The sequence below is a fragment of the Nothobranchius furzeri genome, chromosome 16, assembly GCF_043380555.1.
Source record: "Nothobranchius furzeri strain GRZ-AD chromosome 16, NfurGRZ-RIMD1, whole genome shotgun sequence".
Lineage (NCBI taxonomy): Eukaryota > Metazoa > Chordata > Actinopteri > Cyprinodontiformes > Nothobranchiidae > Nothobranchius > Nothobranchius furzeri.
Genome location: NC_091756.1, coordinates 49,528,832 through 49,554,860, shown reverse-complemented (window position 1 = coordinate 49,554,860; position 26,029 = coordinate 49,528,832). Strand labels below are relative to the sequence as shown.

At 41.6% G+C, this 26,029-nt stretch overlaps 1 protein-coding gene across 1 annotated transcript in view; it reads left to right on the top strand.

Moving 5' to 3' along the window:
* Nucleotides 1-26,029, top strand: part of myo1d (myosin 1D) — a 142,907-nt gene that overhangs the window by 1,243 nt on the left and 115,635 nt on the right. The gene's annotated exons all lie outside the window — the stretch shown is intronic.

The window sequence follows — 26,029 nt, the reverse complement described above, 5'->3', positions numbered from 1 at the left end:
ACCGAGTTAGACCTGAAATCCTGCTCTTTTCTGCCCCATCTCATCTGGCTAACCTCTACTACTTGAAACAGTAGCCCCAGAGCTTTATTTCCACAGAAAACAACTTGCATTCTTTCATTCATACTGGAGACAACAGCAAGTTAAAAGAACCCCAAGTGGTTGAGACCTTTGTGAGCTCAGCTGCATCTGAGAGAACCAAAAACATCTGTCACAAGGTCCTTTAGACAGTTAAGAGATCATAGTGGAGGTACTGACCCATAACGCACAATACCTGGGTAAAATGAAAAACAGCCTAACAGCTGTCCGCATGGTGGTGGGGGGCTGATGATTTGGGCTTGTCCTGAAGATAGAGGATTTTTAATTGAAATTTTCTGACAGTTTTGACCAAACCACATCATCAAACAGGACAAAGATAGAAATCTACAACAGAATGACTGAAATGTGAAGAATTAAACCTTTTTTTTAGGGATGCACCGATCAGGTTTTTTGCTGCCGATCATGATACGATATCAAAGAATGCTGATCACCGATACTGATCACCGATACCGATCACGTGGATTGGCCAGAATTTTTCTACAACATTATAATGAGTGCTACAAACTACATAATCTGGGAATAAAGGAAATGTAACCTAATCTAAAATGGTCTGTATTAGGGTTGTCACGGTGTGAAAATTTAACCTCACGGTTATTGTGACCAAAATTACCACGGTTTTCGGTATTATCGCGGTATTTTTTTTAAACGTGCTACATTTTCACACAATTAAATAAACCCTGTAAGTCAGGAAATATTGTCCTCAGTTTGTGTCTAAATTTTGCCTAAAATGTGTTATTTTGTAATTATGTTGTTTATTTGTTTACATTTTTCCCCTTTAGTCTTTAAAATACCAATATTTGCCCATAACTTCTTATTTTATGTCTGTTTGATGTCATCATTTTAAAAATATTAGATCAGATGATACTCAGTACTCAAGTAGTATCAGATACTTTTTTACCCTTACTTGAGTAATAAACCCTTTATCAGGAAAATATCATCCTCGGTTTGTGTCCTTCCAGTGAGCTTTGCAGATTTAGGAAAATGTCATCAGGCAGTAATCGTTGTTAAATTCATAATTATTCTCGGAGAGAGACCAACTCGTATCTGCCCCTGGGAGCCCCATAATGCATAGCGTCATTTCAATATGGGGGTGTCTGCGACAAGGTTTATATGCAGGTAGCGGCGCTGCGGCTGCTTTATATAGCGACTCGTTGCATTCTCCCTCAACCCAAATCCTCGGATCACGCATTTTAGCTAAAACGCTAACGTTAGCTTGCCTTGCGTTGACTGTAGAGTTGTGAGTGATGGTCACGCAGATGTGTCATGAGATTTGAAGCGTTGCTGGCTTTCACAGACACTTTTTCTGCACGTGCTGCAAACAGGATAGCCGTCTTCTATAAACTCCCTTGGCATTCTTCAAATATCTAAAAGATGCCCGTACTTCCGACTTTGTCTTCTTTGAGGGATAAAAAATGTCCTCCTGAGCGCTGCCGTCTCCTCCTTTGGCCATTATTTCAGCTTTAGCTTCAAGAAAGTTTTGGTTGTAAACAACAAAGCGCGCATGTGCCGCCGGCAACTTCAGCAGATGATACGGTGGCTGGTAAGAGTCACCGCGCCTACACCGCAGCCACGGTAAACCCACCAAGATAATATAATTTTTTTTAAACAAGACTGTTATTATTATTGTCAACTTTTTTTTACCGGGGTTTACCGCTACACCGGTTACCGTGACAACCCTACCTGATCGGTCTGCTTTGATCTATTTTGAAAACTCCAATCAAAACTGATAGGGGCGCTATCGGCCGATTGGGATCAAATGCCGATCCATCGGTGCATCCCTATTTTTTTTACAGTTTAAAACTGTAGATCTCAGCCCGATTTGAAAGTGACCGGCTTTGGACAAATCTGTGCCTTGTTTAGTGTGAACGTTGCATCCATTCAATATATCTGTATCTCAGGTTTAATGGGTAATTTGACCGTGTGGGGAAAATGAGTGCCAGGTGAACAAGTGAACGTGTTTGAAAGAACACCCAGCCTCCCTGGTTAGCGCGGTTTTCATAGCCATTCTTTTAATATTAGATCAGCGTCTGTGCTGTGAACAGTAGCTTTGGAAGCTGAGCTAGAAGACCTGTGTATGGCCAGACAGCACCAGGCCTAATTTTCCCCAACCCTTTTTCAGTTTGTTTGCTTTCCCTCCAGCTACACTGCTCGGTCCGGAGGTGGCGTGTGCAGATTGTTATTTGTAGAGGGTGTGACCAGCCAGGAGCACTTCCTTTTTGCTCCTTTTCCTCTAGTTTCAGGGGTGTTCGCATTCATGCAAGCAAGTGTGAGTGTGTTTGTCTGAGCAGAAGCAGACCACTTGAGAGGCGGATGCAGACAGCATCTAATGGTCTCCATTTGTCCTGGTGCAGTTTTCCAAAACAAATAGGGCTGGAGCACATCTGCTCAGTGTTTTCTAGCCTCACTTAGTCAACACAACTACTGTGCTTTTATCTACTGATCAGTCTTTCTAAACACGGAAAACTGAAGGGTAGCTTAAGTTTGGGTGAGCTGTCGTGTATTGACTTTTTTTCTCCTGCAGTAGGGGATTTCTACTGTTGTTGAAGGCCAGTTATGTTGGGTTGCTAGTCTCATTCCCTTGAGGCAACAATTAAGGCATATTTGGAAAAGATTGCATATGGCCAAACAGGGTTGTTCAAGTTGACATTTACTTAGCTTGATTTGAAGTAGAACTTTGTGGCCTGTTCCACTGAGTTTGCCATTCTCTAAATAGAGCCCAGCAGATGCCCGGCCCTTTTGTGGAGATGCCTGGAGAGATAAAAGTACAAATTCTTGTGGGGTCTTGGAAAATTTGTCAGGAGAAAAGACTTGACTATATTTTCCTTAGATGAGAACACGAAAGGCTTTAGACAACCTAGTTCACTCATTCACCTCATCACCATTGTAGAAATCAACAGGATAGGTGTAAACACTCCACAGGAATCCCACAACAATATGCTCATAGGGCTGATGTGGGTTCACTGTCTCGCTTCAGGCCTCTTCAACACACAGCATGGCTGAGGCGTGAACCAACTGGAAGAAGTTTTTACCACTGAGCCATGGCCCCTCATCTTGTGTATTACAAAACATGAGAAATATTTAAATGAACCTTTCCAAGGTAAAAGTAATTAGAACATTTTACAGGAATATTCTAATGAAGGTTCTCTTTGGAAGTTTCTCAAAGGTGATTAAATGAGAATGTGAAAAAGTAACCCCACGGAGTAAAGGTTCCCAGCATTCTGCAGATCTGACATCCTGTCTGAAATGTCTTTATAAGGCAGCATTGTTTAGTCTCACCAGGAGTCCAGGGAAATAAAAAACCTTCAAAACTCTGTGCATGATTTACCTAAGCACTTGCACCACTCCGAACACATATTAGTACATGTGTTCATGTTGTTTTTGTCGTCGTCGTCTTCCTCCGCTTATCTGGGTCTGGGGCAGCATCCCAACTAGGGAGCTCCAGACCGTCCTCTCCCCGGCCACCTCCACCAGTTCCTCTGACAGGACCCCAAGGCGTTCCCAGACCAGATTGGAGATGTAACCTCTCCAACGTGTCCTGGGTCGACCCGGGGACCTCCTGCCAGCAGGACATGCCCGAAACACCTCCCGGGGCAGGCATCCAGGAGGCACCCTGACCAGATGCCCAAACCACCTCAACTGGCTCCTTTCGATCCGGAGGAGCAGCGGTTCTACTCCGAGTCCCTCCCGAATGTCCGAACACCTCACCCTCACCCGATCTCTAAGGCTGAGCCCGGCCACCCTATGGAGGAAACTCATTTTGGCCGCTTGTATTCGCGATCTCCTTCTTTCGGTCATTACCCAAAGCTCATGACCATAGTTGAGGATTGGGACGTAGATCGACCGGTAAATCGAGAGCCTGGCTTTCTGGCTCAGCTCAGCACGACAGATCGGTTCAGCGCCCGCATCACTGCAGACGCCGAACCAATCTGCCTGTCGATCTCCCGATCCCTCCTACCCTCACTCGTGAACAAGACCCCGAGATACTTAAACTCCTCTACTTGAGGTAGGACCTCTCCCCCGACCCGGAGTTGGCAAGCCACCCTTTCCCGGTCGAGAACCATGGTCTCAGATTTGGAAGTGCTGATCCTCATCTCAGCCGCTTCACACTCGGCCGTGAACCTACCCAGCAAGAGCTGAAGGTCAGAGCTGGATGAAGCTAGGAGGACCACATCATCCGCAAATGTTGTTTTTGGCACTGTTAAAATACTTTTCATTCATTTAACATGTACTTTCTTTATATTTATATATGAATGGTGGCTCTAAAGGTTTTGTACTTCTGAACTGCTCTGAGTGATCTGACCTTTGAACCCGTCTATGAGTAGTTGAAGAGGACTTTGAGCAGGAAGTCTCCAATAATATGGAACAGGTCAGCAGGGCAGGAAAGCTTGGCATTTCCCTTCTGCTCCTTGCGTTTCATTGTTTCCTGGAACTTCTTTTAGTGTGTTTTCTCTTGTTATTTGTGTGTGTTTCGGCACTCAGAGGGATGTTTTAGCTGGCACAGACACATGGTTCTATCATTTGAATAACTCACAGTAAGTGTAGTTACAGTTGCTATTCCTGATTTCACCCTAATGCTCCCTGGTAAATTGTTTTCATACAGCCCTTAAGGAACAGTGGTTCTCCTGTTTTACGGCTCTGGCTGCAGGTAGAAGAGGTGTGGCTCAGACAAAAACAAGCTAACTCTGCCTCTATTAATCCTGCTTTAAGATCAAACCACCAGGAAGATAACGTGAAGGTTAAACGTTACCTTTTTCTTGTGCCAAAGTGCAATAAGTGAGCTGGTGCTTCGGTCTGTTTTCCTTTTTAAAATTGATAACTGGCATATTGGAAACACACTGAGCACAGGGTTTGTCCGCTTTATTTGCTCTTTATGCTTTGGTTCAGTCCTCCTGAGCAATAAAACCAAAGTCCATATGGAGAACACACAGTGCTGCTCCACTCACCCGGCAGCAGAGATGAAAACGGTGATAGTGTGCTGAAGATGCTTCTAAGTATACTTAATCCCAACCCGCCTATTACCGTCTTTTCCTCCCTGCAGTGGTCACAGACTGGAAGGGAAATATTTATAGATGATTGCTATTATAGGGACTGTTTTTTTTTACTTGCTCCAGTGTTTCCCCTAGGAATGTTTCCAGCTCTGGTGGTGGGTGTGGGGGTGTGGGATTATGACACGTCTCACCTTTATGTTAATATTGTTTTACTTTATGCACTCCACTTTGAACTGCACCAATCCAGCAACTGCTGCATTTTAATAACTAGTATTAAAGGTGAATACACCAATATTTGCATAAGAATAATTTTTGTTTTAAACTCTCAGTGACACACTTTGCAGGATGGATTTGGCATTTAATTTTTCTTGGCGTCTGGAAAAACATCTCCTTCTGCCCCCCTGTATTTGACTTTCTGCCCCCTTTATTTTGGTCCAAGATCATTACTGGGCTGGCCCTATTAAAAACCTTCTACACCCCTGCTTAGTTGACTTAATGAAGTGTTTTTAAGCCAGTATAAAAATGACTGAAACACAAATTTACATATTTGGCAATATTGACCAATATCTTTGATTTAATTTATTTGTTAAGAACATCAAGATGCATTACAGTGAACATTAAAATAAAGTACATTTTTCTAGTGCAGAGGGGAGACAACCCATAGAAGCACTGATCTGATCTCATTTCAGAGAAAAATAGAACAGGTCAGATGCACCTAATAAATAAAATTACTAACATAACCTCAGGAATCTGTTTCTTTGCTTCATTGTTCTGGTGCTGAAAGCATCACTAATGCGGAACAAAGGAGATACACATCGTATTTATTATTTGGAAATTAGTGGGTGTAGTTTATATTAATACTTTATTTTAAATCTGAAATTGATATGGATTGATCAGAAGATGCTATGTGTATTGTTTATTTGAAAACTATTGACAGAGCAGCCTCAGAGTTGAGATTAGTTTTGATCACAATAGTAAAGGAACTATTACAGAACAAGTTTTTCAGTAAAATCAGAACATTATTATTTAAGTGCATGAATTAATGCATCTGAACTCATGCAGTAGGAACTAGAAAATATGAAATACTAGAACCAATTTATTTTAATTTGATTAAACTGATTTTTTTCCTAACGTTGTTGGTATTTTTCCCACACACAGTTAAACAAAACAATGTTGATTGAGGTGTGTGTGAGAGAGAGATAGAGAGGGAGAGTTAAAATAATAATAATAAAAAAAAAACCCGAGCGGAGGCAGTGACCGTTGCAGCACGAGCCGTTTTCAGCTGTCTTGTCACCGCGTACGTTACGATAAAAGTAACTTTTAATATTCAACTGAAAAAGAGGCGATCTGAAGAAAACCTAGGGAGCACTGAAGAAATGTGAGCAACAGTGAAGCAAGCACAGAGATCCATTACTGTGTGTGTGGATGGGCCGGACGGACTGAGCTCCCGGCTGCAGTTTTGTGTGAAGGGAGGGGCGGGCGCTCTATGTGACTGGCCAATCACAGAACATGAAGACAGTCAGTTACCCAATGAGGATTTTCCTTCAGCACGATTACAGATATTTACGAGTTTTACTCGTTTCATGCTCGTATTCGTCAAAAATGCTTTATCCGTACTGGATACTCGTCTGATATGAGTATCCGGCTCATCCCTAGCTGTAACCACCCTGGCCTGCCTCTTCTCCTTGCTGCCTGCCAGCTGTGATCACAAGCAACAACAGAGTAGTTCCCGCTGCTTCTTCGGGAAATGGCGCAAAAAAAAAAATCAATACAACTTGGGATTTTGTAGGCATGGCGCTGGGATTTCAGCCGTGGCAGGCCGCCATGGTTACGCCTATGTAAGGGAAACACTGTGCTCACATAGAGCTCCGGGAGTTGATGTCACTAAAAGCAAGCAGCAGTGGAATATGATGCAAAGATACAATCTGAAACCTTTACAGATCACAGGCACATTGTGTCATTGTCGTGTGTTTAGTTTATGATGTAGAAGCAAAACTGCCTCAAAACAAACTAATCTATGGAAGGGTGTCCTCAGACTGGAATACTGACACTTTTTCTTGCTAACCAGGAAGAAAAAAAAATCTCCTTTTAGCTGACTGATTCATAGAAGGCTCCATGAGAAATGCCTCACAGGTCTGCTCTCCTGTAATCCAGCAGTGAAAAGTCCAGTCTCACCACAAGAATTTCCATATGACCAAATGTAATCTGAAACACATTCCCATTGCTGCATAAACAGGGGCTGTGCTTGTGGAGCTTTATTCTCTCTAAAATAGGCTCACCAGACATCTCATTTGTGGACTGACTGAGCTGGCAGATCGGGTCAGGATCGGGTCTTATGTTCAGGCTTTCACGACCAGTTTGTTATTTCTTTTTCCTGGAACGATTGTGTCAAAGTTTCTCATTACATTAGGTTTCTACCTCACAGTTTTTCACTTTCACCCCAACTTTCCCTCAGCTCTAAACACAAGTTGCTTAATGGAACATGTCACGTGTTTTCTAAAATGAAATTAGGATAAATGGCCAGGAAATCAGACCTCCATGAATACATACGATTTTTGATTTTTCTTTCAAAGACAATTATTATCAAAATAATTTCTTGATCATCATGGCTGCATGAAGTTTACCAGTTAAACCAGAAAAACGAGATGTTTAACATGCGTTCGCCATCTTGTAGGAGAATCCAGAAAGGCTGCAAGAACCCTTGTGTTTCTGTGTAGTTCAGTGCAGAAACAGGTTCTGCTGCACTCCCTTCTCTTGTCCATTTTACTTTGCTTCTAGGGTCAAGTAGGGTCTGTTTCTTACATGTTCATGTCTGCAAATGCTTGTCAGCAATACAGCATGTGTTCTGCAATGAAAAAATGGGGTTGTGTTCCAAAAAAAGGAGGAAATGGTGCCAAATAGAGTATCCCCCCAATAGATCTGTGTTATTATTTTTTGCATACAATAGTGGCATGACTGCCTTGAATGACTTTGCCCTGTTTGACTTTGCATGTTGAGGAAAATCAGTAATCTTATGGGGAAGTTTTGGGGCATTTGATTTTTTGTGATTCTTCATTGTACACATAGCAAGAAGAGCTTATTTTTACCTTTGCTGACATGTTTTTGGCGTCCACTGCCGTCTTTGTCAGTATAGAGGGTGAGATCTCCCTCCACTGCCCAAATGGAAGTGACTCAATAGTCATCGGCATTTGCTCTGCCAAAGGGGGCAGTGAATGCCGAAAGTCAGCAAAGTAAAAACAAGCTCTTTTTGCTTTGTGTACGATGAAGAATCATAAAAAATGAAATAGGATAGAAAACAGAACGAACGTAACAAAGAGTTTTGTAGTGGCCGACCGTCGGTCGGCGACCGATTATGGTTTTTTAAGGTCAATGCCGATACAGATTTTTAAGGAATTTTGTTGCAGATGGCCAATTATTAAGGCCGAAACATATATACGTTTTAGCAGGACATCAATTGTGAAAGACAACTGAACGCTCAATGTGTGCAATATAAATAAATAAGTTGATAAATCTCTTAATATTTATTGGACTTCAAATATAAAACAAACTAAAAAAGAATGGTGTGTTGGGGTCGTTCGGGTCCTTTCTTCAGTCTAGTAGTGGCGGGTGCCTGATTATTTTTTTCATTGGCTTTTAAAAATTATTGTGGCCGATTGCCGATATAGAAAAGATTGAATATATAGGCTGGCCTCTAGAGTTTTTGTACATTTTTAGAGGTTGTTTCTGTTTCACTAATAAAAACTGTCTAATCTAAAACGCAATTATTCCGACTATGTTGTATAATACATTTAGAAATGATTAAGTCTGCATCCACATATCTGGTTGCTTATGTGAACTGACATGGCTGAAGCCAAAAGTTTAATTTGTAACCACCATTACTATCTCCTCATAGTTTAGGAATACTTCATTTTCTTATGAACATATGGGGATACAGGCCGAGAAATGCTAATCTGTCATTTCTGTTTTGATTAAATAACATTCTGTGATTCCTAGAATTAAAATTTATCAGTAGGAAACCACTGATGCTGTTTGACACAGGGGTTAAAGTTGTCAGGTGTCACATGTAACCTGTCTGGCTCATAATTTAACAAGAACCTTGTCCTCTGCAACGATACACCACCACACAAGCTTCTTGTTGTCAAGTCCACACACACACCCACACACACTACTTATCTCATACCTGAGCCTGAATAACTGAGGTAAAGAGTGTTAGTCACTTCTGAAGGATAGGCCTGCATGCCGTCATGTTTAGTAATCATCAGATTCACAATAAAGCCTTTACGGCATACTTAGATTATTATGTCATCTATTTGTCCCTGGTTAGTATGCCTCAGGCTGCTTTGATGTTTTCACCTGTTGCCTTCAGTGCCTTATTGTTCTTTAGTCCACCTGTTGGATCTGCACTATTGGGATCTCTGGCAGGGTGGAGCTGCTAATTCTCGTAGAGTTCATCGCGTCCCTTTACAGCACCAAAGGGACTTGGTCTGCTCAGACAACAGACCTGAATTCATATTGTTCACAGGCCTTTTAAAGTATAGGACAATCTGTGGCTTGCATTGTGTCTTTATTAATGATCTTTTATGATTACTGCTTTTTATTAGTCTTATTTTCATCTGTTCTTATGTGACAGTTTCCTAGCTTGTTTGTTTATTTTTTTCTACCCTGATGTTTTTTATTGCCGTCTTTTCTGCTTGTGTGTTGTGAAGCATCTTGTGCTCAGGTACAGGTGTTCAGATTTCATTCACACTTTACTGTTTTCAGTCTTAAGGTGCAATATAAATGAAATATATGTAATTATATTAATCTGTCTTTTGTCCTAAATCCACCAAAGTTCAGTATTGAGAAATTCTAAATCGGCTTTTGTTTTTTGGAGTTTTATTTTTAAATTGAAGTTTTACGTCTTTTACAACAACGTTTTCTCCAGGAAGTACCTAGCTCTTAGTAGAATCTTCAGCTCTTCTTACATCTGGCTGGTTTCAGAATAAAGTTAGATTGTAACATCCTTATTTTGACTTGTTACCTTCCAAATCCATTTCAGCTCCATTCAGTCCAGGTTATTTATATAGCACCACATCACAACAAGAGTTGCCTCAAGGCACTTCACAAAGTAAATATTCCAACTGAGTTCAGTTCATTAAGCCGATCAGTAAAACGTTTCCTAATCAAGGAAACCCAGCAGAATGCATCAAGTCACTGACTAGTGTCAGTATCCTTACAGCAAGCCTCATACTAAAAGCAAGCATGCTGCGACTGTGGAGAGGAAAACTTCTTTTAACTGGAAGAAACCTACATAGGATCCTGGCTCAGTATAAGTAGCCATCCACCACGACTCACTGGGGGTTTGAGAAGACAGAGCAGACACACACACTAGGGTTGAGCGATGGGAAGTATTGTTCGATCATCAGCGATGGGCTGACCCGTTACAGGTGTTTTTACAAGAGGTGATTTGTTTATTTATTTGCCCATGAATGAGTTTGTTAATGACAGATATTTTAGGGAACATTGCAGAGGCAACAATCAATGAAAGATCTCCATCAGCTCATATGAGCATTCTCTCGCCCTTTCACCACCTCTTGCTGTTGACAGTGCGCACAAGCGGCGTGCTGAGGAAGAGCTTGGAGAGCGTCTGTGACGCACTCAACATCGTGCACAAGAGCGCAGTGTCGAGTCTGGTTACTTCTGTTTTGTACATTCGTTCTGTGTGTAACTTCGGAATTTATTCATGTTAAAAAAGAACAGAGTAATTGATTCTGGATTTTTAGTTAGAGAAAATGTTCCTAGTTTTAAAACTTTGGCTTAAGTAGCGCTCGTTATTCAGCACCCGCTTCAAGTGTGTTGGTGGAGTGCGGATTCATCCAGAACAACGTTTAAACAGACACGAGTCTGAGGCAAAATTCCAGGACCTCATAACCTCTTCAGCAGGCTCTCTAGAAACATTTGATTACGCACAAGCTGCAGATGACCAGCTCAGGTTTACGCGGAGCAGAAGGAATGTGAGTTTGGGCCGCAGCAGGTGAAATGTTACTGGGGCACTCATCAGCTTGTTTAGACTATTTTAAAAAAGAAAGTGACAGGATAAATGGATCATGTGATCTCTGGCAGCGATCGAATGCTGCCTCCTCAGAGTGCGTCCAAACGCAGCAGCGATTCATTTTATTTCCTACTCAAACTCATAAAAGAATGAAACCCAGTAACCTTTGTTCAGAAATAATAAAACATTTTGCTTAAATGAAATACCACAATGGTGGGCACTGCAGGGAAACAAAGACGAGACTTCTTTTTAACACTTTAACCGTATTTAATAAAAGCCGTTTATACGTCACTCTACCAATCTACAAATATAGAATTAAACAAAAATCTAAATTTCTCCTCCAGCAAACATATACGCTGTGCTTCCAATAAAAAAAAAATCTGTGTTTTTACTTCTGTGTTCACAAATCAGTCCGTGCATCATGACGTCACATGCACGGATATATCACCCATCATCATTTATTGGACTGAAAATTGGCGGTCGGAAAATTTACACAAATCACCCAACCCTAACACACACCTACCATTCAGATAGGAGCTGCAGGGACTTCGGTAGTTAACTAATAAATCAAAACCCTGAATCAATTTTCCTGTTTTTTATAACACAGATTTTCCTTGAGTTATAGTCAGAAGTAAAGTCATGTTGGTTTTTAAAACACACTTTGTTAAACTGCAATCCTTTCAATAAAATCTGTAGTTATCTTTAGTTTACCCAGGTGCTGTAGTCAAAACATCGTTTCATTTTAAAATGAGCAGATATCTGACATTTTTATTATTCTGTGGACATTTTCATATTGGCTACAGTAAATATTCTAATTGTAACTTTTTTTTAATACTGAATATTTTCCTCTGTCTCCTTATTTCCTTCTTGTCCATCCTGACTGTTGTTCTGGTTTTGTTTTCCTCTCTTCTGAACTTTCAACTCATGTGAGATAAAAAAAAAAAACCCGAACGTTCCTGAAATAGCTCTGTTGAGTAATGTCTGGGTCTTTTGGATCATTCTTTATTTAGCTTCTCTTAGTCTGTCCAGTGATTCTGTTTTGTAGCCAAACCCACCAAACATATTTTCTGACATCGGCTGCTTTTGGGAGCATGATTAAAGTGTAAACAGGTTTTGATTCAGGCGCATAAACCAACCATTACTCCTTCTTTCACTGGTCCTACTTTCAAAAATACCTGCTGTTGGATTTAGAAATTACAGCGTGTTCTAGAATAAAATGTTTTATTTTATTTTAATTACCAAAAAAGACTCAAAGTCTCTTTTTACACTTTATATTTATTTAATCAGGATCGTTGTCAAGTCGACGCCAGAAACAATGAAACACAACTTGAATATCAGATGAACAACAAGGCTTTATTAAACCGGCATTCATACAAGTTATCAATCATGAACGAAACATTTCTCTTACCGTTGCTTATGGGTGGAGAGCTGAACACCCCAGTTAGAAAACGTAATCCATGATAGGTGAAGAACTGAACACATGTAATCCATGAACCTCGTCAGGTAGAATCCAACAAGCAGCTCTAACAGCTCTGAGCTCTGCTCTGCTCCTTATACATTCCCTGATGTGCGTGCAAAGCTGCACACCTCCACCAAGATTACCTTGATTACATCCTCATGATCACATTATGTTCGGCTCTACCATGATTATCCTCATGATAAGTGTGATTGACAAACAGTAGTGATCAATAACTTGTATAAAGCAATTATACAACAGATGACAAGTTCATTTTTATTACATTCCACTCTTGAACTTTTCATCTAATTTATGTAACATCATGGATCCATCACCATTTCCCCATCAAAACCAACGTCATTTATAACATACCTTGTAGTTCCACTTTAATTTTCATCGTAGTCTTTGCATTATTACCCAATTTATTTCTCTTCTTAATCGAATAACATACACAATGTTAGAATGCTGATTATAATTAATGCTGCAATCATAGGTGGAATTAGCACTTTATTAGCGGTACTCGACATGCCTGTAAATATATCCCACCAATGATGAGCGGAAGCCTGTTCAATCAATGTAGCAACATGTTTTATTTCCCCTTGTGCCACAAGAGTAGACACCATGAGCCTGGAAAGGTTGGACCTATGAGAGTCAATCAATTTTGCCACTTCAGTGGAACCATCCAATGCGCATTTGAATCGTTCCAGTGAGAGTGTCCAAGGGGAGTGTAAAACCTCCCATTGTATCTTAGTCAGCCGACTAGATACAGTGTAATTACTCAACCAATAGGTCACGTTATTCCATTCCCACATATGTATACCCTTGAGACAACCTGAAAAGGGAACTGAAGGTACCTGTGGGGAATTGGTCATTGTAGCCACGCATAAGGTGTTAGGACCCACCTGCCAAAACTGTTCCTCTGGGGGTGTGACCGTCCAATCACAGAGTACGACCCTTGAATCAGTGAAACATGGATTGCTATGTCCTTTTACCAATGGGCAGGCTAAACCCTTATCAGTCTCATCACAGTGTTTTACTTCATATGTTCGATTTGTTTTAACATCCCACCACTCTCCACTAACATGGAGATACCAAAACCCTTTAGTGGTTATCACCGGCAGTATCTGATATCTACACACAGTCATTACTGATGTCATATTATACTGATCCCAGTATCCAGTACACATAGATTTATTACAAATCGTCATTTCTGCATGTAGCTGTAGCCATAATGAACTACTGATGTTCCATAATGTTCGCCATGCATGATAGTTATTACTCATTACCTGTATTTGAAACCTATTTCTCTGTGTCTCAGCATGAATAGTCTGCAAGGAACAGACTGTCCAATTACCTATGTGTGACAAATTATGCAATGCATCATAAGTTTCATTCCAAAGCTTTAGATTCCATTTAAATACACTTTTCCACACATCACTTCCTTCTAACTGACTAGATACAGTCGAAGGCATCCATCTTGCAGTCTTGGTGACAGCTTGTGCGGTGTATTCTCCAGTGTTGGACAGCATAGTTCGTGTCACCTCATTGTCTGCTGTGTTAGCCAGACCATACAAAGTTCCAGTTCCTCCTAGCACGGTGTCATACCATGCTCGCCTCCTCCTGTTACAAGGCGGAATAGGAGGGAATTTCACAGTCCATCGCACATATTCGGCTACCCTTATTTGTCCCATTTGTTGACAAGTGTGAACCAGGGGAGCTACAGCTGTCTGCGTAGCTCTAGCTGTGTCGGGCAGCACCCAGAATATGTACAAATAGGCGTATCCTCCTGTGATTACAGTTCCATTCCTGATCCGGAAATCGCGATCAACCTTCATACTCCAATTTGTGCCATTTTGTATGCAAGTACCATTCCCCTGATGGTATGCACAGATGCGCGCTGCAGAATTAAAGGTTACTGTTGATCCTTGAACCAACACCCCCGGGCTGATCACCCTTCCTCGGATTTTAAGACATCCTCTGCACCGGTACATCTTACCGGTAGATGTTAGGTTTCCCAAGTAGCAAGCGTCATTTGCTCTGCATGTGAATGTGCCTTGAGTGCGGTTGGACATACTGCTAACCAATTCCAGATGGCCCATGACCCCTTCTTCCAACACTTGTCCTTCCGTGAGCCCCCAACAGAAATGTGCCCTCAGTGCGATGACAGCGAGGACATGGAGGACGATGACCAAACATCCGACACCACCAGGTCCGCGGAGCCCATCCATCGCCTCGACAAGGGTTCAATCCTTTTGTAGGGGAAGGGGACCCAGTCAACCACCGTCACTCAGACACCCGCCTATGGGATACATACAAAACTGCAGATAGAATGACAAGCATTAATTTTCTCTCCTGTAACATTTGTTTATCGGAATATTAATCCATTTTTCCTCTCCGGGGAACAATACACTTACCACAGCATCTTTTCCCTGTGCAATAATCTCTCCAGCTCTGGGAGGACCATTGAGCTGCTCCACCCACACTTTTGCCCCCGCAGTAAAGTCTGATGATCCAAACCCAGTTTCACCCCTCTGAGTGATAGTGGTAGGTTTAGTAATCTCTTCAACTTTGGACATTACACACCGTTTGATTACTAACTGAGCTATCTTGTCTCCTTTTTCCAGTACCAACGGTTCTTTACCTGTATGCTGACACACCACACCTATTTCCCCTTGATAGTCTGAGTCTATTACCCCAGCTAAAATGGTTAGACCCCTCAAAGCTAAACCACTTCTTGGACACACATGAGCATAAGTTCCTGGTGGACATTGAATTCCCAATCCTGTTTTTACCACTGTCACTTTATTGGTTACTAAAGTGATGCTTTCCAAGATTTTAAGATCTAATCCCACAGAGCCCGCAGTTGCTCTAACAGGGAGTTCTGCCTCAGAAGTTAGTTTCCACATTCGTATAGGAGGGTCAGTAGAAGTTGTTTCCCTTCCTGCCCTGGCAACCATTAGCATCAGTGGAGTAACTCCATCCCCCACGGGTCTGTTATTTAACTGATGTACTGCCCTAGTCAGATTTTCTCTCCATTTGTCCAAAGAATTAGTAACCGATAGTTTCCTTAGTTTCTCTTTCAGTAACCCATTCATTCTCTCAATGAGTCCACTAGCTTTCGGGTGATATGCTACATGATAGATCCATTCTACCGCGTTGTTCTCTGCCCATTCTTTGATCTTATTTCCAGTGAAATGGGTACCATTATCAGTCTGAACCTGCAAAGGTAGTCCATAATAGGTCTCTATTAATGACAGACATTTCAATGTAGCCTCCTGATTGGCGTTATGACACGGATGCACCACCAGTACCCCTGACACCGTATCCACGGCTGTGCATGCATACTTACAGTTTTTACTTTTTGGCAATGGTCCAATGAAATCAATCTGCCAACACTGTCCCGCTTGTTTACCTCGATGTATCTGTCCCTGTATATGTCGAGGGATTCTCTTTTTCTGATGTTGACAAGGTTCACAATCTTCTATGGCAGTTTTAATATCATCAATGATGAGATCTATTCCTCTGTCCCTCGCCCATTTCAATGTTCCCTGCACACCCCAATGTCCAGCAGTAACGTGAGCCCATTTGGCTAATCCAGGACTTGATTGTCTTACAGCCTGAATTTTCACTATCTTATCTACAGTCTGATTATGCAGGGATTCAGGATCATTGTTATTAGTATGAGCATCCACATGTAATACTGACACAGGAATATTTTGGCATTTCTCCCAAATGTCCTTCCATAGGTCAGCTCCCCAAACCTCTTTTGAATGTATCTTCCATTGTGTAGCATGCCAAGTTGGCATCCAAGTTAACATTCCTTGGGCTACTGACCAGGAGTCAGTATAAATACTTACTCCCTGCACCCCAGCCGCCATTATTACCATGTGTACTGCTTTCAACTCCGCCCATTGACTACTCTTTCCTGTCCCTGTGAGTTCCATAACTTGTTGTGTACCAGGGTTAAATGCCCCAGCCTTCCATTTCCTGGTTCCTGCCACATATTGACAGGAACCATCAGTGAACCAGGCTCGCTCCTGCTGCTCTGGGGTGAGTTCGCTCCATCTTACCCCCAGTTTCACAGGAGAATCCTGGATTGGTTTTACCTCAAAAGGCACTTCATCCATTTCTGGAACGTCTGCCACTTGCTCGTGGAGCATTGATACTCCTTTTTCTACAATGTTTCCCTTTATTTTATCAGGATTGCCATGAATTACCGAGGCCTCCGCCCCAGTGTCAACCAATGCCATTACTGTCTGTACTGATTTTTTCCAATAAATCTGTAATTCCACATGTGGTCTGATATCATTTATTGACCATCCTGAGGCACTGGCAACAACCTGAGCTTGACCTTCATCCTATTCATCATCATGTTCCCTTCGGTGCTGTTTTTTTCTTTCTACGCTTCACTGCCGCCACCTGATAACACTCATCTGAACTCTCCTCCTCTGAAGATTCCTTGGGAGGGGCGGAAGGTTCAGCAGGCTTCGACGCCACCTCCCTGATCACATTCTGCAACATTCCAACCAATTCTGACACAGACATCCTGTCGTCCTTTTCAGGACAATGTCTGAACTGACAATGGACCTTCAGTCCCATTTGGCTGCATTTCTCCATCAATGCATTAGTGGGCAATCCATCAATCTCCTCAAACGGCACTCCCGCTTGTCGCAGTGCCCTCCACAGATCTGTTCTAGAGGGGCCCATTGCCCCCCCTTTACGACCCCTTGAATGTGGATCAATCCTGGGTTTATTTTCAGTTCTAGCTCCCTCTCTCCTCGTCTCAGACCAATCACCCAGCGTGGTGAGTTCGCCAAGACGATCTTTTATCGCGGCAAAAGTCTGGTCTGCCGCGCCAAACAACAAGCTGGTCACCATGGGTTTATAATGTGGTGGGGCATGTCTGATGAGGTGATCTCTAGTTGCCTTAGAGATGTTACAGTCCACCACTCCAGCTCCCCCGTTTCGAGCCACTTGCTCTCTAATAGTGAGTCTGGTGAGCCGCTGAATGGCATCTCTCACTGTCTGCCATTGCCCTTTAATCTCAGACCAGTCCGCCGTGGTAGGATAGATTACATGACATGCCAGAGCATATGCATCCCCCACATTGAAATCTTCATCAGCTGGCAATGCCCGGACTGTAGCCCGGTATTCAGCATTTATCTGTGCATCAGTACTTAATCCTGAAAATCTCATGGCATCACCGGCATCTATGGCTATATCACACGCGCCATCCTCCATAAGGCGATTAAGCCAGGAGTCAGTTGGTTCGCCTGGGCGCTGTTTCAGCTTCCCATTCATGTGATTTAACTCATCTTGTGAATAATCCTCTAGCGTTGTTAGCAGCCTAGGGGCGGGTTGTGGCTGCTGTTGTAACATCCTTCTTATATTACCCGCCTCATCGAGTTCCGGCCGTCCCTGATCATCCACCATATCTACCAGTATTGGTGGAATAATTTGCTGTTCTCGCCGACGCCTAGTAATAGGTCTTTGTTCTGACATCTTTATCCCCTGTAATGATGGATACAAGGGCTGAGGTGGTGGGTCAGGTTTAATCGCCCACTCCTCCTCCTCATCATCCCCCCAAAGATCCCCGTTCCATTTCTCTGGGTTCCAATCTTCACCAACATTCTTTACAAACGCCCGGATCTGAGCAGGACCTGCTCTACGAGGTCGCTTCTTTTCCTTCCTTTGCGCTCGAGACACAAAAGTCAGCGTTTTATCCAAAACATTCTGAGCATGCTTTAGCTCTTTCCCCATCACACACACTCTCTGCTCAAACTCTGAGCATGATTTTTCAACTTCTTCAGCATGGATTTTCTCCTGCGCCGCTCGCTCTCTACAACTGCTCAATTCTAACTCCTGTTTTTTCCATGCTTCTGCAAAAAGCCACATCATATCTCTCACTCCTGCCAGCGGCGCTTTTTCTTTAACTTCTATCCGCGTCAAACGGTCCAGCACCACGGCGGGGCTGACCACTCCATTTAACTCTCCCCACGGCCCAGGGCGTCCACCGCGCTGCCTTAACATATCACCAATGGTTCGGAACTCCTCCGTTTCCCAGCCGGGAATCGGCACGGGAATCGGCGTTCCCTCCCCAGAAGCACTCGGCTCCTTTTTGCTTCTCCAAAAACACTTCATTGTTGCTGGAATAGCTTGACTGATCCTGTTCGTGACGCCAAAAATGTTCTAAAATAAAATGTTTTATTTTATTTTAATTACCAAAAAAGACTCAAAGTCTCTTTTTACACTTTATATTTATTTAATCAGGATCGTTGTCAAGTCGACGCCAGAAACAATGAAACACAACTTGAATATCAGATGAACAACAAGGCTTTATTAAACCGGCATTCATACAAGTTATCAATCATGAACGAAACATTTCTCTTACCGTTGCTTATGGGTGGAGAGCTGAACACCCCAGTTAGAAAACGTAATCCATGATAGGTGAAGAACTGAACACATGTAATCCATGAACCTCGTCAGGTAGAATCCAACAAGCAGCTCTAACAGCTCTGAGCTCTGCTCTGCTCCTTATACATTCCCTGATGTGCGTGCAAAGCTGCACACCTCCACCAAGATTACCTTGATTACATCCTCATGATCACATTATGTTCGGCTCTACCATGATTATCCTCATGATAAGTGTGATTGACAAACAGTAGTGATCAATAACTTGTATAAAGCAATTATACAACAGATGACAAGTTCATTTTTATTACACAGCGAAACCCATTTGCTAATTACACGCTACAAGGCCAACTTTAGTTATGGTTTATCAGTTGTGTGTGTGTGTGTGTGTGTGTGTGTGTGTGTGTGTGTGTGTGTGTGTGTGCACGCACGCTTGCAGATTTTTTATAGAGATGTAGTGGTCAGCTGCAGTTAACCTGGAGAGGAAGGTCAGCCACCTGACACATAGCACCTATTCCAGGAGAACTACCAGGCTAACGGAAATCCTGTGAACTATGATGTAAAAGTTTGTTTTTGCGTGTATCTGTCTCTGCCTGCATTAGCAGCACACCCATTACAGCATTTACTGGGAGTAGAAGCTAAGCCATAAGATCATCAGGGTTGTATGGGTGTTGGAAAATCTTGAAAAAGTTGTTTACATTTTTAAAGGTGTGTAAATTTTGGATCAAGTTCTTTAAAACGGCTGATGCACTACCAACCTAATATCTTTACAGTAGCTCCGGCTGTACTGGTGATGCATGTTGGAACATATATTCTACTCAGATTTTAAAGTTTGAAGGTTGTTGAGTCAAACTTCAGGAATATGTGTTGACATATGGCGAGCAACATCTGTGTTGTGCAGTAGTGAAAAAATGACTAATTATTAATGTGCATATCTTTCAACATGGTTTGGATTTTTGTGGCATACTTCTTTTTTTGATTTTGTGTCTGTTATCAGTTTGAAAGCTTAGCACTCCTTGAAGGAATGCACATCACTGGCAGCCTTTCATAGTGTCTAGTTCTCAGAACATGTGGTGGCCATGACACTTAGCTGCTACAACACCAAGTTTTAGCTCAAACATCTGTCAATCTGGCTTACACATGATCTGAACACCTATACCTGATAGGGGTGGAAATTGATAAGTTTTTATCAATATCAATTGCATTATCGATTCTGTCTATCGATCCATTTCCTTATCATTTCCCTTATCAAACGTCAGAGTAGTTAAACAAGTAGCAAAAAGTAATTGCTCATGGCTCGTGCTATTTAACTGGTTTCTTTATGATAAATAATCAGTTGTACCTGTATTGGTTGGAAACATCTTTCCAAATGTTCTTCTTCATGCACCCTTTGAAGGTAGTCATCTTGTTTGGTGCAGTGTTGCTGTAGCCTTTGTAGGGTGGGAAAAATCTCACCAAAGGTCAGATCTTTGTCCCTGGAGTCTGCTAGTGTGGAGGTGTGTATATAAGGTAAATGACGCTAACATGAAATGCAGTGTTAGTTACTTAGTTACCTGCAGTATTAACAGGAGAGGACGTGCGAACATCCCCGCTGCTGCTGCATTGATATTCACTAGTACGGAGCGGGTCAAAACACATCAATAACTTAAAGTTTTAGCATATTTTGTGCCCAAAGGCTTTTGTAAATCTGTAATGCGTCCTCCCTTGATAAAATATCTACTTTGCAGTTATTGGAAGTTTGTCATGGTTTCTTGTAAAATATGACCAAACTTTCGAGTGTTTGTACCACTTAGATGCCATGTTTCCCGCTTCCATAATCTACGTAATGTGCGCGCTGGCGTCATTTGCACAGACTGGAATTGATGAGGGGAAGCGTTTGCAAAAGTGGTGAATGATTCCTAGGAATAGAAAGAATGGGAACTGGTTCTCAACAAGAACTGGTTTTCTATTCCCAACCCTAGTACCTGAACAGCTTATCGGCTCACGTGACCAAGCCAGGATACATCGAATAACTGACCAGTAAGGCTCTCCTCTAACATTCTCAAATTTAAAACTAATAAAACAGAATGTCTTCTCATTATACAGGCTTCCAGTAACCAAATCTTAAAAATTCATCAACATTGACAGTTTCTCTGTCCCCCTCTTCCCTCCAGATGAAAAACTTGGCTGTGATCCTCAACAGAACCTTATCATTTCAATCCCACATCAGTAATATCACCCAGCCAGCGCCCACATACAGTATTAATGGGCTTCTCTCTTCTTCACTTAGCCTCGTCATCTCTCAGATTTACATGGCTTTTCTTTTGCCCCCCCCCCCCCCCCCCCCCTTACAAATCTCTCCAAGGACTCTAGCTCCCTCAGAACTCTGCAACATCACATTTCCTCCAAAACACACATCAACCCAGTAATTCCAACAGCTCTACTGGCTGCCCATACAACCCAGTATCAAATTCTAAATGTTACTACTCACTTTCAGATGTATCAAAAACCTTCATTAATTAAATCTTCAAACTAGATTAATTTATTGTTACAACAGAGACTTGAGCCAATTTATAAAATAAAAGTCATTACATCATTTGTTGTTACAGCAGGATTTAAACGGAGTGTAATTTCTACAAGAATGGTCATACTGCTCCTGTTTTACTCCTCGAAACATGTTTCAGGTAGCGTATGATCTAACTCCTGATTTTTGTGAAAGATAAATGTGGGCCTGTGGGAGGGTGGGTGTGTTGATGGGCCGTGACTCCTACAGTCTGTTTAGCACTAAGCAGGCTTTACAAAAAAAGCAGTGGAAAATCCCCAAATGCAGAACCCAGATGTCTGTCAGCCACAGACCATGGAGAAAGCCTCTGTCACACTTAAAAATGGTGTGATGAGCAACATGTCTCTCTGGTTTCTGGTGGGTTCCCAAGATTTACACTTCACGTATCTGAGAGGCTTACTGGTTTTCCTTTATTTCCACTATAAGTGTTGCAGCTGTCATCAGGAGCTGTTGAAGTGAAAATTACACATCACACCTAACTTGTCTTTAAGTGTCGTTTATCCTCATTGAGGTATTCAGCTTTTTGTTTTTGTTTTGCGCTTGTTCATCTAGTTCAAAGGACAGAAAGCAGCAAAAACATGGTCTTGCACACACTTGTTATGTCTGCAATATTTCCTCTTATGTCTTGGTGCAGATCACATCTGTGCCTGGAAGCATTGTGTAATTGCTGTCTGTGTCAGTAGAATGAGGAAAATAAAAATAAAGGATTTTATTTTCTAAAGATTATAGGTCATGTCGGGAAAGTCGTGGTGGTTGACCTGGTTTGAGAAAATCCTCTGGCCTTTCTAATGGAAAAGTCTGACTTGGCATAGGGAATCTGACTCAGAAAGATAATGTCTCCTAGGATGAGTACTTTATATTAAAAAATGGTAATTTAAAAATAGTAAACACTGTTGTGAAAACCTGAAATCATGGATCTAAATTTTTTCGTCTCTGAAGAAACTATGAACTTTAAATATATTATTTTCAGAGTTTTAATTGTAAACCGACACAGAGCTGGCCACATGGATGCCCTAAGTGGAATTGAATTCCCCTTAATATGATTGTCAGAAGGCGCTCAGCATGCGGAGCGCCTCACTAAAGTTATAAGCCTGATTGGTTGGTACACCCCTGGCCACTCTGTGCCCTACGCAAAGTGTGTGATGCATTTGGGCAGAGCACTGATGCTGATTATAAACATGGCTGCCTCAAATGATTATTTCGATTAATCAACTTGTCACCAATTATTTTGGGAATCAATTGATATGTTGGATCATGTGTAAGTCACTGCTGCATGGTGCATGGATATAATACAGCTCCTCTACCACATCCCTTACCCATGGTGTCCCGCAAGGTTCTGTTCTGGGACCTCTACTTTTCCTCCTCTATCTGCTTCCTCTTTAGCACATCCTGAGCTCTTTTAAAGGAATCGCCTATAAGGCTGAACAATTAATAACGTGCACAAATGCTGCAATGTGACAAAATGATATTTTCTAATCGCAAAGTTGCTATTTGACTGGTCGCAAGATTTAGGAAAGTCGTGTGCGAAAACGCTTTGATTTAACCTGTTATAAAATGGCCTTGGGCTCAACAGAGTCCAACGCTGCACAAAGTTTGGTACCAAAGAGGACTAGCATATCAGCTGTGTGGAATTATGACTATAAAAAAGAAGATGCTGTATAATGTGAGATATTGTGCAGAACCTGCCTTGCTACTGTTGCTACCTCACAAGGTAACACTACAAACACCTAAAAAAAACATCACACCACCATATATGAGAGTTGCATGACTAAAAGGCCAGCCACCAGTGCTTTAACTTTCTGTAAACACTTTCATCTAACAGAGATCACTGACAGAGCTGTATGAGAATAATTTATGTAAACTAAATCTGACATTCTTTTTACTAATACATTAATTGATTTTTTTTGCTTGCATTAGTTGAAAAACATGAGAAATGCCCTTTGAGAAAATAATCTCAAAATAAATAGTAATTGCAATATTGGAAAAAAAAATCACATTTAGATTATTTTCCAAAATCTTTCAGTTCTAAATTCCTACCGTCCTTATGCAGATGACATCCAACTGTACATGTCCTTTAAAGTGCATCTTTAATGTTCTTTAAATGGTAGAAAAACATAGTCTAAGGTCAAAAAGTTACTTTGGTTGTCCATCCAGATTTTCAGATAACTAGCAGGTGTTTAAAAATACTAAATCTAGGGAAGTGGGCAGACTTCCCTAAAAAACACTCAGTTTTGGGGTCACGTGACTTATTACCTACCCCAAGAAAAACTTGAAGATTCAACTAGTTTAACAACAGGTAATGTTTGTGTATGGTTGTACAAACTCCTGTTTGTCGGGACATTGTGTTCATTGATAGTTACGTTCATACGTTTTATGTATGAACCATAAAATGTGAGATTCCATACAATTAAGAAATATCAGTCTGATGGATCTTGGAATATTACTTTAACCAGAAGATCTGAACTTTTATTGCAGGGATTAGATAACACTTTGTATTAACCAAGAGTCAGAGAGATGGAGACCAAGTTTAAAAGTTTAAGAAGATTTATTTCTAAACAAATTAAAACAAGGATAACTCTAAACACTCTATGTGATGAATGGATCTAGTTGTGAATGAGGCAAGATGGTGGTGTGATGGAATGTTGTTATCAGAACTCTCGTTTTCGGAAAAGCATTAGTTCTGTGTGGGAGCGAAAGGTTTGCTCTAAACTACATTCGGAGTTTCAAAAACACATTCGGACGCTATCTTGTCGTCTACATACCCTTGCGGAGACCTCCGTGGTAGATCCAGAATGCCAGGTCCTCGGACCCCCCTTTTGGTACCGAAACCAATGAAACAGCGTTCGGTACGATAGACTAGTCTTTGGAATGCCTCCAGGTAAGCGACAGGTGGTTTACAGCGTCAGCAGGGACCCAGCCGGGTCGGTGAGTTCAGCTCTTAGTCTGAAGGACGTTGTGTTCAGATGCAGCTCGCAACAGGTTTGTTATCCAGCTTGTCAAGGTTCTTGTTGTTAAAAAGTGACGAGTGGCCGGCTTGAAACTCTAGAACGTTGAACTGCGTTAAGGGTGACGTGGGAGTTTGTTTTATAATCCAGATGTTTTGATTTATGGTCGAATCAGGATTTGACAACAAAAGGGGATGCTGTAAACACACACAAAGCCATGCCACGCGTCAGAACGAAAGCACTGATTGGATGAGACAAAAGGAATGTGTCATGTGACTTAATATTACGTGGATCAGTATGTCTAGTGTAAATATTTAAAGTTATATTACTTGTTATATTCTATCATAGGATTATAATATCAAGTAATTAATATTTTCATTTCACAGATTAATTGAACATTGCTTCACATCATTATTTGGACTAACATATGTTATTTATTTATTTAATAGTTCTTCTGATTCTAAAAGAGTTCTTAATTTAAGAGTTCTTCTTGTCTTCTCTTGAGCTGTAGGGGGAGGCAAATAGCTAGTTAAACCGTCTAGATGCCGAGGCATCACAGGCCTTGAGCAATATCAAGGAGATGACCTTTAGGTGGAAAAACAGACTCTTCATGACCCTACACACAACAGAAAATGAATATGAGAAGCATAGAGATCAAATAAACGTAGAGGTGACATGGGCTGGGGCTTTGTATTGGCACTGCTGTAACTGCAGGCCGCCATGTTGGATGGGTCACTTTTGCCCTCAGTGCTTTCATTGGGCTAGAAAAGACAATAGTAATCCCACATCTGTTTTCGGTAGTACGCCAGTTGTCGGAACCGTAGACCGCAAAAAAACAGGCATAGTTGCTCACTCAGTTTTGACTCCAATTAGGTTTTGGAGTTAGGGACCCATCCAATATGGCAGCAAAGTGATTATACTCCAGCTCAAAACATCACCTCTACGTGTTTCGTTTTTGTTTCATCTCGTTCCCACCTCTTGTGGCAACTAGCTGTTTGTTTCATAAAAATTGTACATTCATACTGACTTCAAATGTAAATTTCTTCTTCTAAAGTAGACCCACTTTTTATTCTGATCGTAAGTTATTGCACACAGTTATTGCACTCACCAGAAATAATTGGTATCATTATTGAGTAATTTTAATCACTTTTGCACACAAAATGCTAACTACTGCTATTCACTTCCATTATTTATGCTAAACTAAAGTAGATGGACTGCTACCAGATCAGGAGAATTACTGCTCTGGGGCCTCATTTATCAAGCTTGCGTACGCACAAAACGGGGTCGTAAAACTGCGTAAGGAACTTTCCACGCAAACTTTGGGATTTCTGAAAGAAAACTTAACGTAAAAATGTGCGCAACTCTAAGTTGACTAAGAACCTTGCTTACGCACATTTTGTACATGGAGAGCACCTGCAGTGCTGCTGCTGAGAAGGATAAAATTTTGAAATCTTGCAGCATTATCACTTGTACTGCTTGGTTTTCACACAGAACAAGACTCCCATGCACACACGTGCGCGTACACACATGCACGCACACTCTCACGCACACACGCGCGCG